This window comes from Chiloscyllium punctatum, chromosome 36 (assembly GCF_047496795.1).
Source record: "Chiloscyllium punctatum isolate Juve2018m chromosome 36, sChiPun1.3, whole genome shotgun sequence".
Classification (NCBI taxonomy): Eukaryota; Metazoa; Chordata; class Chondrichthyes; order Orectolobiformes; family Hemiscylliidae; genus Chiloscyllium; species Chiloscyllium punctatum.
The window spans coordinates 63,402,771-63,415,011 of NC_092774.1; the positions used below are offsets into that span (position 1 = coordinate 63,402,771).

Here is a 12,241-nt window from a genome sequence, read left to right on the forward strand (position 1 = left end):
ACGGGACAAACAGCAGTGTCCTGGGCGCAGGGAAACGGAATGAGAAGCAAATGTTGTGGAATCTCTTTGCTGCTTGCGATTCTTGGAGCAACTCAAACGTATTTCACATTGAGCAAGTCTCAGCTGCTTCAGGGAAGGGCACTTGGAGCGTCCGGGGTCAGGGCGCCTTGCTGGGCCTGTGGCTCGTTGGTCTAGTGGTATGATTCTCGCTTCGGGCTTTCAGTTAGGTGGATTTGCGAGAGATCCCGCGTTCGAATCCCGGACGAGCCCTCGTTTCTTAAGTTGCCTTGTGCAGAAACGCCGGGGTGATTTTCTCAAAAAGCACATTTATTAAACGAGATGGTTCTGCCTGAAGGAGGGATGAGGTCGAGCTCCCATTACAGCGAACAGGATAAAAGGAAACACTTGCTCAAAGTGAAAACAAGCATTGCACCTCGTTCGCCCGCGCAGTCCGACTCTGAATGAATCCTCCAGCTCCATTATTGCTCAATTGTGAGCGTGAAATTTCAGGAAGCGGGGAAGTGAAGTGATTGCAGACAGCGCTGAACAGATTGACGTTCATGGTGCCGTGTATGAGAATTGTCAGCAGGAAGGTAGATTGGAAAGATGGGACAGTTCTCCTTGGAGAACAGTAGGTTGGACGCTGGCCTGATTGACGTTTTTCAAGTCATGAGGGTCTAGACACAGGAATAATGTAGTGCAAATGCTCCCACGCCTGAAAGGATCGACAACGATTCAGCAGAGTTTTAAAATCACGAGGAAAAGAAGTAAAAGTGACATTAGGAAGAACGTTTTCGTCCAGGGAGTGATCAGGGTCAGTAGGTGACGCAAACTTCAAACAATTATGGTCCTGAACCCATAGGACAGACGGATGGGAGTGGAAGACAAGAAGAAAGAGAGACACAGAGTGAGCGAGAAAAGGGAGAAAAGTCAGAAAAAGAGAAGTTAAGGAAAAACATAGAGAGACTGAGGAAGGGATACAATTCCAGTGGGTCCCAGCTTTCTCTATGGTTTCATACACTCCTTCTCATCCATGAGAGACAAGCCCTTCTCCTAGAATCTACGTCAGTCTGGATGGTTCAGGGACGGTGTTTAGCACACTTGCTTTCATTTTTCACACCATTGAGTGTTGGAGTTGGGACGTCATGTTGAGTTTGTACAGGATGTTGATGAGGCCACTTGTAGTTTCTGTTCATTAATATGTAAATCCCAGAACTACTTTTAAGTCACGTTCTCCAGATAACTTCAGGTTTTATAAAAAGAGGTGACATCTCAGCTCAGTCAATGCATTAAAGGTGTGAGGTTTGAGACTGTCTGTATCCCAATCTTGAAATAGACTGGTTGTATTTTCAAAGTAGGGATTTATAAAATATGACATGGCTTCACTGCCTGCAGATTGCACACTTTTTGAGGAAAACTGAATGTATCTGCAAATATAATTCTGAAAATCCAAATTCACCCCATAGACTTGTGTGTGCATAAGAGAGTGCGTGTTTGTATGCTTGGTAAAGTGTCATAATTTGGAGATGCCGGTGTTGGACTGGGGTGTACAAGGTTAAAAATCACACAACACCAGGTTATAGTCCAATAGGTTTAATTGGAAGCACTAGCTTTTGGAGCGCTGTCCCATCATCAGGTGGTTGTGGAGGACACAATTGTAAGGCACAGAATTTATAGCAAAAATTTACAGTGTGATGTAACTGAAATTGTACGTAGAAAAATACCTTGATTGTTTGTTGATTCTTTCATCTGTTCATAAACCGTGATATTTTCACTTCTTTCATATGTAAATAGAGTCATAGAGATGTACAGCATGGAAACAGACCCTTCGGTCCAACTTGTCCATGCCGACCAGATATTCCAACCCAATCCACTCCCACCTGCCAACACCCTGCCCATATCCTTCCAAACCCTTCCTGTTCATATACCCATGCAAATGCCTCTTAAATGTTCTCAGGTTAACTGTAACAATTGGTGTTAGCTAACATCAATTGTTACAGTTAACCTGAAAATGTAACTTATGTAAATTTTAATAAGTTTTGCGATTTACATATGAGAAAAGTGAAACTATCATGGTATTCGAACAGATGAAAGAGTCAACAAACAATTAAGGTATTTTTCAATGTATAATTTCAGCTTCATCACACTGTAACCTTTTGTTCTAAATTCTGCGTCTTATAATTGTGTCCTCCACAACCACCTGATGAAGGAGCGGTGCTCCGAACACTAATGCTTCCAATAAAATCTGTTGGACTATAACCTGGTGTTGTGTGATTTTTAACTTGGTAAAGTGTAAGCGTGATGGAGTGTAAGGCTGTGAAAGGCTGTATTTGTGTGTGTACCTGAGAGAGACCGTGTGGATAAAAGCGAGGGGTTGCATTTTGGTAAAACAAACAAGGGCAAGACTTGTACAGTAAATGGTAGGGCCCTGGGTCTTGTTGTAGAACAGAGAGACCTGTTTTTTTTGGGGGGGTGGGGGTGGAGGGGAAGTTTCAGGTACATAGTTCGTTGAAAGTTTCATCACCGGTAGACAGGGTAGTTAAGGTGGTGTTTAGCACACTTGCTTTCATTTTTCTCACCATTCAGTGTTGGAGTTGGGACGTCATGTTGAGGTTGTACAGGATGTTGATGAGGCCACTTTTAGTGTACCGAGTACAGTCCTGGTCGCCCTGTTATAGGAAGAATACTATTGGAGAGGGTTTGGAAAAGCTTTCCCAGGATGTTGCCAGGACTGAAGGGTTCAGGTTATAAGGAGGGGCTTGGACCTTTTTCACTGGAGCGTAGGAGGTTGAGGGTGACCTTGTAGAAATTTACAAAATCATGAAGGTTGTAGGTAAAGTGATTAGCAAATGTCTGTTCCTTAGTGAAGGAGAATTAAAAACTAGGGGACTTTTTTTTTAGGTGAGAGGAGAGAGATTTTAAAAGGAACATGAGGGATAACGTTTTTACACAGACGTTAGTTTGTGAGTGAATGAACTTCCAGAAGTGATAGACGCAGGTATAGTTACAATATTTAAAAAAAACATTTGGATGGTGTAGTGAAGGTGTAGGTGTGTAGTGTACGTTTTGACAGAGAGGAAACGAGCAAGGACTGACTGAAAGCACAAAGCGTGCTGAATAATTTAAAACTGTAACGTTTGGTTGAAACAAATAGCTGGAGTTGTGTTGCCATGGAACAAAAACAGATTCCAATTCGGCCAATCAGTTTAAAGTATGCCCCGATATCAAACTCCTATCGAACTTGAATTTTACAGTTTGGAATGACACCAAACCAATGAAATGATCTGATGTTTTGGGGTATAAAACCAGACATTTTCAACAGTTAGAGGGGAAACAGCAAAGACAACCAAGCAAGCTGTTAATAGCATTTTAACTGTGGAACCACCAGCTCTTGTGGGAGGAGTGCATTCCTGAAAAACATTTTGGAGGAATACTGTATAACTGAGACTGAAAACAGTTTTCCCACCGAACGTTAAACAGATACTGAGAATGTAAAACGTCGTAAAGTGTGTTCCTGGGAAATGGAGGAGAATTGAACTTGCCAACATGAACCAAACTTTGCAGAGAAAGGAAATTTTCTGGGACGGAAGAGGTTGACAGCAGTCAATAATTGTCAGATTATTTGATGAAGGTAACAGCTCATATGGGGTGATTACTGGGGATCCCAGAAGATTCGTATAGAACTTAAAAAATCTTTAATTAGGTTTGAAACATTGTTTTGTGTTTTGATTGATAAGGTTTATCTAAAGGAAGAAATATGCTAACTTTAAAAAAAAATCAAGGTTAAGGAGGGACAGATTGATTGTATGATTGTTTGAGGACAGATAAAAAGACATTTATTGGCATTGAGGTGGGAGTAGAGCTCAGAGTGATACAATTCTAAAATTTCACTCTGTGAATGAATGGAAAACTGCTTAAAGATTGGCTCCTGGTCTGATACTTCACCAATTAAAATTGCTGTTTTGACAACTCTTGTAATCATAGAATCCCTACAGTGTGGGAGCAGGCCATTAGGCCCATCGAGTCCACACTGACCCTCCGAAAAGCATCCCACCCCATAACCTATCTCTGCACACTGTTGGGCAATTTAGCACGGCCAATCCACTCTAACCTGCCCATCTTTGCGACCATGGGCGGAAACTGGAGCACTGAGAGGAGGGCAAAGGAATGTGCAAATCCCACACCAACAGTCGCCAGACAGTGGGATCGAATCCGGGCCCTTGCAGTGTGAGGCAGCAGCGCTAACCACTGAACCAGCAAAGCGGCTGATCTTTAAGACATTGAGAATAGCTAAAATGATGTATTTAGAAACGTCAATAAAGTCTGAAAGCATATTCAATTGCTTAAAAAAAAACTGCAGACATCTTTCTGAAACTTGCAGTTAAGCCACAGTTGAGAACAGGCTGTGAGGGAGGAATGACCTATTCCTAGTCTTGTGAAATTGGTTCAGAATATGTAGAAATAGAGTCATAGAATTGCAGAGCACAGAAACAAACCTTTTGCTCCACACCGACCACATATCCTAAATTAATCTAGTGATCTGTTTGCCAGTATTTGGCTCATATCTCTCTCAACCCTTCCTATTCATATAGAGACCTTTCCAGAACCCATCCCGAAGGCTTTTACATGTTGTAAATGTACCAGCCTTGACACACGGCCTCTGGCAGCTCATTCCATACACGTACCACGCCCTGCGTGAAAATTTATCCCTTTTGTCCCTTTTAAACCTTTCCCCTCTCACCCTAAGCCAATGCCCCTCTAGTTTTTGACTTCCTCTAACCTGGGGAAAAGACATACGAAATTGAGCAGCCAGACAAAATTCAAAACAATAAAATGTTGAGTCCCAGGAAAACAAATTTGTGGCACCAGTCTTTTTTTCCCCCCTATTAGCATTTGGACTGAAAATCTGTCGGTTACACCAACACCTCCACAGGACAGACTACGCATGCTTCTCAGTGTCAGCAAGCACTGCGCATGTACACCGGTGTCAGCAAAATACTGCGCATGCTCCTACCTGACATCGGAAACATCACACGACATTCTTTTGATGGACCAATAAAAAGCGCCAGAAGACCGGAAGGAGTGTGGTCTTCCTGCCATTGAAATCCCCCTTCTTCTCTGAATGCGGACGTTGGGCTATGAGTTTGTGAAGTTGTAGTTGCTGTTCTTTTCTCTCTGAATGAAGATTGAGCTTCACATCAGACTGCAACTTTCCTCTGTTCAACATCTGGGAGTACAACACGCTCTTTTCTCACCCTCCTTTTCCATTTTATTTTTTTCATTCTGGAGTTCAGTTCTTGACTTGCAGCAAAGTTGGTTCAGGTCTGTGTCTTAATTGGCAAACACATGGCAAATGCAGTTACACAGTGTGAAGTTATAGTCTTTCCTGTGAAATAAAAACAGAAATGAGATGCATTGTTTAAATGGTGATATATTGGGATGTGGAACAAGTGAGAACTGCAGACGCTAGAGATCAGAGTCGAAATATGTGGCGCTGGAAAAGCACAACAAGTCAGGCAGCATCCGTGGTGCAGGGCAGTCAATGTTTTGGGCAAAAACCATTCATCAGGAATGATGTGTGGACGTACAAAGGTGCTTCAGCTACCTTCTTCTCAGGCTTTCTATCCCAGTCAATGCCAGTTGTCAGACAGGTGCAGCAAGCAATGAGCAAGGCAAGTGGTGTATTAGCAAGAGGAATTGAGTTCAGAGGTGGGAATGTCTTCCTGCAGTTAGGGGGTCATTGAATATATTCAAAGCTGAGTTTATCTGACTTTTGAATGTTAAAAGTAGTTATGGGGGAAGGCAAGGAAATGTTTTTGTTTAATATTTTATTAGAAACTTTTTCAAATCTTTTACAAAACATTTATAGACAAAAAAGAACAATACCAAAATACAGAAAGATAGAGGCAGTACAAAATGTCATATCACGATACTATTAATAATGAACTAACTACTATTCTACCAGAACAACTGTACCTACTTAGCTTAAACTAAACTACAATCAAATTTTAAAAAAATTTAACCAGAATTCAAATTAAATTACATCACATTATTTTATTCTATTTCACTCACTACTCTCCACTGAGGCTCCCATCCCTGGGAGCTCCAGTTATTGTGCCCATATTCTTTTTCCCCAGCCTCCCTTCCCAGAGCCCCACTGATGCTCAAACTGATTCCCATGGCATACCACGGCCCTAATCAATATTGCTGATAAGTCTGCACCCATATCATTTAGAAAGGGTTGCCACGTCTTGTAAAACCGCCCTGTTCTGTGGTGCACCATATTCATGTGGTAGTCTTGGGGGAGATGCTCCATCACTAGCCAACGCCACCCCGTAAGACCTGGGGTTTTTTCCAATGTCGATTTCATTAAAATGTTCTTCCTTGCATAGTGGGTAAGAATACTACAGTCTCTCCCTATGTTTCCCCAGGAGAGGGCAAATTTGCTAACCCCAGAAAAAGAAATGCCAGATCCACTTTAACTTCAATCCCGAGAATGTCCTTCGGCTCCCTTACTGTACCACTCCAGTAAGTCTGGACCTTAAAACATGACCATTAGCAGTGTGTGAGAGTGCCTATAATAATTTTACATTTGGGACAACCTGGTGATACTCCTCTCTTGAACTTAGCCTCTCTAGCGCCATATGAGCACTGTGTAAAATCTTCAATTTCATGGCCTGTGCTTTGTTACGTATTGAAATTTGCCTTACATTTTCCCATATTTCTTTTCCATACTTCCAATGAAGTATCATGTCAGAGTTCCTTATTCCACATCCTACAGGTTCCCTCCGCGTCCCCTAAGGCACGTCCCTTTTGTAAATAATACAAAATACTGACTGAAAGAACACCAGCACACTCGAGTACTCTTTTCTCCACGTCTGACCTGGAAAGCTGAGCTGGGACCATCGAATATAATCTTTTATGTGAAAGTACCGGAATAGGTACAATCCATATTTCTGACTTAGCTGGCTAAATGACATCAAGACCTCCCCCTTGAAAAAAATTCCCAGAAACGAGATTCCCTTATTCTCCCATGACCTAAAGCCGGAGTCCATTGCCCCAGGTTTAAATCCTTCGGCTCCCACCAATGGGGTAAACGGTGAGGTCTTAAGCCAATTGCCCTCATCTTGCCTCATTATCCTCCAGGCTTTCACCGTATTTAAAATGATTGGACTCTTACACTGCTCGGTCATGTATTTCATCTTATCCATAAATAATTAGGTGACAACGCAACTGTGAGGCTTCAACATCAAGCCAAATTGACCCTGAATCACCCTCATGCCCCACCACCCAGATATGGGAACAAAGTGCATATTTGATGTCTCCAAGTCCAGAAGGATCACCCCACTCCCTCACCCTGCGAGAGCTGCAATTTGGTAAACTTAATTAGGGTATGCCTGCGACACCAAATAAAAGAACCTAGCCAACCTCCATAATACTCATCTGCGTAGCAACAACGGGACCATTCTCAAGGGGTACAACAGGCGAGGAAGAACATTCATTTTATTCAGGGCTAATCGGCCTAACCATGATAACGGTAATCCCTCCCACTGCTGCAAATCCTGCTTTATCCTCTCGAGTAATTGTCCATAGTTAGCTTTAGCTTTATACAGCTGGTGGAAGGCAGGTGTAATAAAACTTCTCAAATACAAAAATCCTTTTGACGACCATCTAAACAGGAACTACATTCCATCCTTCAGATCAGGCACCTCCACTAATCACCCCACCGGCATGGCTTCCGATTTTGTAAAGTTGATCCTGTAGCACGAAAAACAGCCAAATAAATTAATTGTTTGAATCAATTGAGAAACTGACTCCTCCAGATTGGCCAAGAACAAAAGGATGTCATCAGCACATAGGGTGATCTTATGCTCCCCCATTCCCACCTCTGGCCCCACTATTTCAGGATCCCTCCTGATAGCCTCAGCTAATGGCTCAATTGCCAAGGTAAATAGCAGCGGTGAAAGGACACCCCTGTCGACTACCTCTCCCAATATGAAAGTTATCTAACTTAGTGCCATTTCTAATGACTGCTGCCTTAGGATCATTGTACAACACCACCACCCATCTAGCAAAGGTTCCTCCCAGACCAAATACTTGGGGACCCCAAACAAGTACAGCCATTCTATCCGGTCAAATGCCTTTTCTGCGTCGAGGGAGACCACCGAACCCAGGATCAATCTTTGTGGCATACCTGCACTATGTTCAGTACCCTCCTGACATTGTTGGAGGAGCTACAGCCCTTAAAACACATCTGATCATCTTTGATAATACAGGACAAAACCTTTTCCAACCTCAGGGCCAGCATCTTGGGTAGAATTTTAAAATCTACATTCAACAGTGAAATGGGTCTGTATGAAGCACCATTCTTCAGGCTCTTTCTCCTTCTTTAAAATGAAGGAGATATTAGCCTCCCTAAGAGAGGGCGGAAGACAAACCTGTGTATCTGAATAGCTATACATCCTCAGAGGTGGCATTTATGAATTCCTTATGGAATTCACTTGGGAAGCCATCTGACCCCGGTGCGTTGCCACTCTGGAGATACATTATTGTTTCCTGCACCTCCTGTATCGTCATTGGTGCATTCAACCTGTTCTGCCTTTATACTGGGGAGGGGCAGGTTCTCCAAATTCAAACAATCTTTGTTTGGCAAAGGAGACCCTTTTTTGCCACCTGTGTGTGCAATGAGTTGAGAGCAACCCTGAGAGCTGCAGCTTGACCAGTGAAGTCCTAATATAAAATACTTCCTCAGCATCTATTGTTGCTCCTCCCTCTGCTTCCTTCTAGTTGTTTAATACGCAATAACTAGGCCTCATAAATATGCCATAGTGGCCTCCCACAGTATTGCCAGATTATTGGCCTTGAGTTGATAACCCAAAAGACCCTGAACCTTCTTCTGATGTACTCAACGAATTTGCCATTCCTTAACAGGAATGGGTCCGTGCGCCAGTGCCGTGCATCCATTCCACCACCCTTGATTTTACCATCTAAATACACTGGCACGTGGTATGAGACAGCTATATTCCCAATTTTACAAGCCAGTGTTCTATCCAAAATATTTGATGGTATAAAAAAACATGTCAACTCGTGTGTGGCACTTGTGTTGGTTGGAACAGAAAGTAAAGTCTCTTCCATTCAGGTGGAGGTGCCTCCACACATCCACTAACCCCAACTCCTCACACTGGGGCAGCACGGTGCCTCAGTGGTTAGCTCTTCTGCCTCACAGCACCAGGGACCAAGGTCCGATACCGGCCTTGGACGACTGTGTGTGGAGTTTGCACATTCTCCCAGTGTCTGCGCGGGTTTCCTCCGGGTGCTCTGGTTTCCTCACACAGTCCAATGATGTACAGATAAGGTGAATTGGCCATGCTAAATTGCCCATGGTGTTAGGTGCATTAGTCAGAGGGAAATAGGTCTGGATGGATTACTCTTCGGAGGGTCATTGTGGACTTATTGGGCCGAAGGGCCCGTTTCCACACTGTAGGGAAACTAATCAAACTAATCATGTCCACCAACTGCTTAGATCGTGCAGTCATACATGCCAGGCCCCTTGTCACCCTGTCTACCTCAGGATCTATGAGGAGATTAAAATCCCCTCCTATGATTGTGCTGTGCACCCCAAGACTCATTAATTTAGCAACTGCATCAATTAGAAATGTAAGAGGGTACATGTGGGGGGATGGGGGTGGGGAGGAGATACACATTCAGGACACCATACTCTTCTCCATGTAGTTGAGCTTTAAGAATGATGAACTGTCCAAGTTCGTCCTTAATTTTCTCAATTACCTGGAAAGGGAGGTTCCTTCTTATCAGTATAGCCACTCCTCTACTCTTAGAGCTAAAGGAGAAGAATACCCTATCATAAATCCCCCACCACCCAACCCCACCTTGCCCATAGCTAATATTCTGGATCCTTCCAACTGAGGCCGTGCCCTAGCCCCAGGCAATTCACAGATGAAAAAAAAACACGTTATTTACATTCTGAGAGTTAAAAATGGATGCCCACTTCCCCCTCTCCCCCCCCCCCCCCCCACACACTCACACCCCTTCTCCATACATCTTAACCACAGGTATAGCCACCCCCAAACCAAACCAAAAGGACAGCAGTTAAAACAAAAGTCCTCACATAATGCACAACTGACCGATATACTAAATAATTCCGGTTTTACATCAAGGCAGTACAGAGAAGCCGATAACCACTGAGTAAATGGAGAGAGAAAGAAAAGAAAAGAATGGGCAGAAAGAACTGTACCATTGTCCGTATCGATGGCCCCATTCCGGCCTGAGTCCTTGAATTCAGAGAATTCACAAAGTCCTTCGCCTTTTCTGCTGAATCAAAATGATATACCGTCCCCCCATGAGCAAAATGCAACACGGCCAGGGACCTCAAGGAACATTGAATGTTCAGACCCCTTAATTTTCTCTTAACTTCATCAAAAACCCTTTCTCTTCATAATTCTGGCTCCTGAGAAGTCCTGAAAAGATATTATTCTTGAGCCTTTAATGCACAAAGCCTGTGGATCTCTTCCCAGTTTTCTTGCTGTTTCAATCACTAACTGTTTTTCTTTATAATGCAGGAGTCACACAAGGACCGTGCGGGGGCGTGGGTCCGGTACTGACCTGCACATTGCAATCCGGTGGGCCCGCTCCAAACCCAATAGGCCCGACTCCAACTCCAGCCCCAAGAACGTCAGGAACCACTTCTCCAGGATTCCAATGAGGTCTTCACCTTCCTCACGTTCCGGAAGACCCACGAGCTGTAAGCTTTTTCTCCTACTTTTGTTTTCCAGGGCGTCCACTTGCTCCTGAAGGACCCGAACCTGGTCTTCCAGCGTTTGGATCCTTCCTCCTGAGACCTCCGCCACGGTCCTCTCCTCTGCTGCCTATTTTCTTCAGGCCAATATTTGAATTTCCTGCTCGTGCTTTTCCAGCGTGGCAGATATTGGTTCCACCGCTGCTTCAATCTTTTCTCGGAGTTTGGTGAACTCCGAGAGTAACTGCTGCTGCCCCATTAAATCCAAAGGGGCCGCCCTGGGAGTTTGAGCAATGGCTCCAGGCACCCCCGATGCAGTAGGGGAGTGCCCTGCCTGCTGCACTCCTTTTGGCCCCTTTCCTTCATTTGCTTTCATCCTGGTCTTAAAGATGTCAAACCACAATTTTAGCAGCTCCAGATGTTCACTAAGTTAATATTAGTTTTTTTTTCTCCGAAGGAGGGTTGGGGTTGGGGGGGTGGGGGGTGGTGGTGGTAAAGGTCCACATTGCCATAGGACATGGCACAGAGCCCAACACAGCAGACCACTCAGACAACCGCCATCTTAGATCTTCAAGAAAATAGTTTTCAGACCCCAGTAGAGAAAAGCTACAGGATCCTACAGCACAGAAACAGACCCTTCAGTCCAACTAGTCCATGCAATGTTCTCAAATTAAACTGGTCCATTTGCCAGTGATTGTCCCATATCCCTCTGAACCTTTCCTATTCATGTACTTATCAAAATGTCTTTTAAACATTGTTACTGGACCTGCATCCACCACTTCCTCTGGACATTGATTCCACACACAAACCACTTTCTTAAAAATAAGGTTCTCCTCATCTTTCTAAAATCTTTCTCCTCTCCCCTTCAAAATTTGCTCCCTCATCTTGAAACCCCCACCCTAGGGAAAGGACACCTGCTGGTCACCTCATCTATACCCCTCATGATCTTCTAATCCTCTATAAAGTCACCTCTCTACCTCCTAGACTCCAGTGAAAAACATCTCAACCTATCCACCCAGATGTAAGTGTATTCCTATCCAGTTATGATCTGTTCAGTGCTGGTGCAGGCTCGAAAAACCAAATGGTCTACCCGTGCTCCCAATTCTGTCACACTGTGTGAGACCAGAAGACATGAGAACAGAAATTACGCCATTCAACGCATCGAGTCTACTCCGCCATTCAATCATGGTTGATAAATTTCTCAACAATATTCTCCTGCTTTCTCCCCATTACCTTCGATTCCCTTGATACTCAAGAAGCTATCTATCTCAGTCTTAAATATACTCGGTGACCTGGCCTCTTGTGGCAATGAATTTTATAGATTCAGCATTCTCTGGCTGAAGACATTAATTCTTATCTCCATTCTGAAAAGTCTTCCCCTTACTCGAAGGCTGTGCCCTCATGTTCTAGTCTCTCCTACCAATGGAGACATCTTGTCAATGTCCACTCTGTCCTGGCTGTTCAGTATTCTGTCGGTTTCAATTAGAT

General features: G+C 43.8%; 1 long non-coding RNA gene across 1 annotated transcript in view; it reads right to left on the reverse strand.

Moving 5' to 3' along the window:
* LOC140460585 (uncharacterized) overlaps positions 1 to 12,241 on the reverse strand; it is a 220,555-nt gene that overhangs the window by 195,105 nt on the left and 13,209 nt on the right. The window contains exon 2 of the long non-coding RNA XR_011954207.1: positions 5,015 to 5,386. This is a non-coding gene — a long non-coding RNA (uncharacterized lncRNA). The remainder of the gene's footprint in view (positions 1 to 5,014; positions 5,387 to 12,241) is intronic.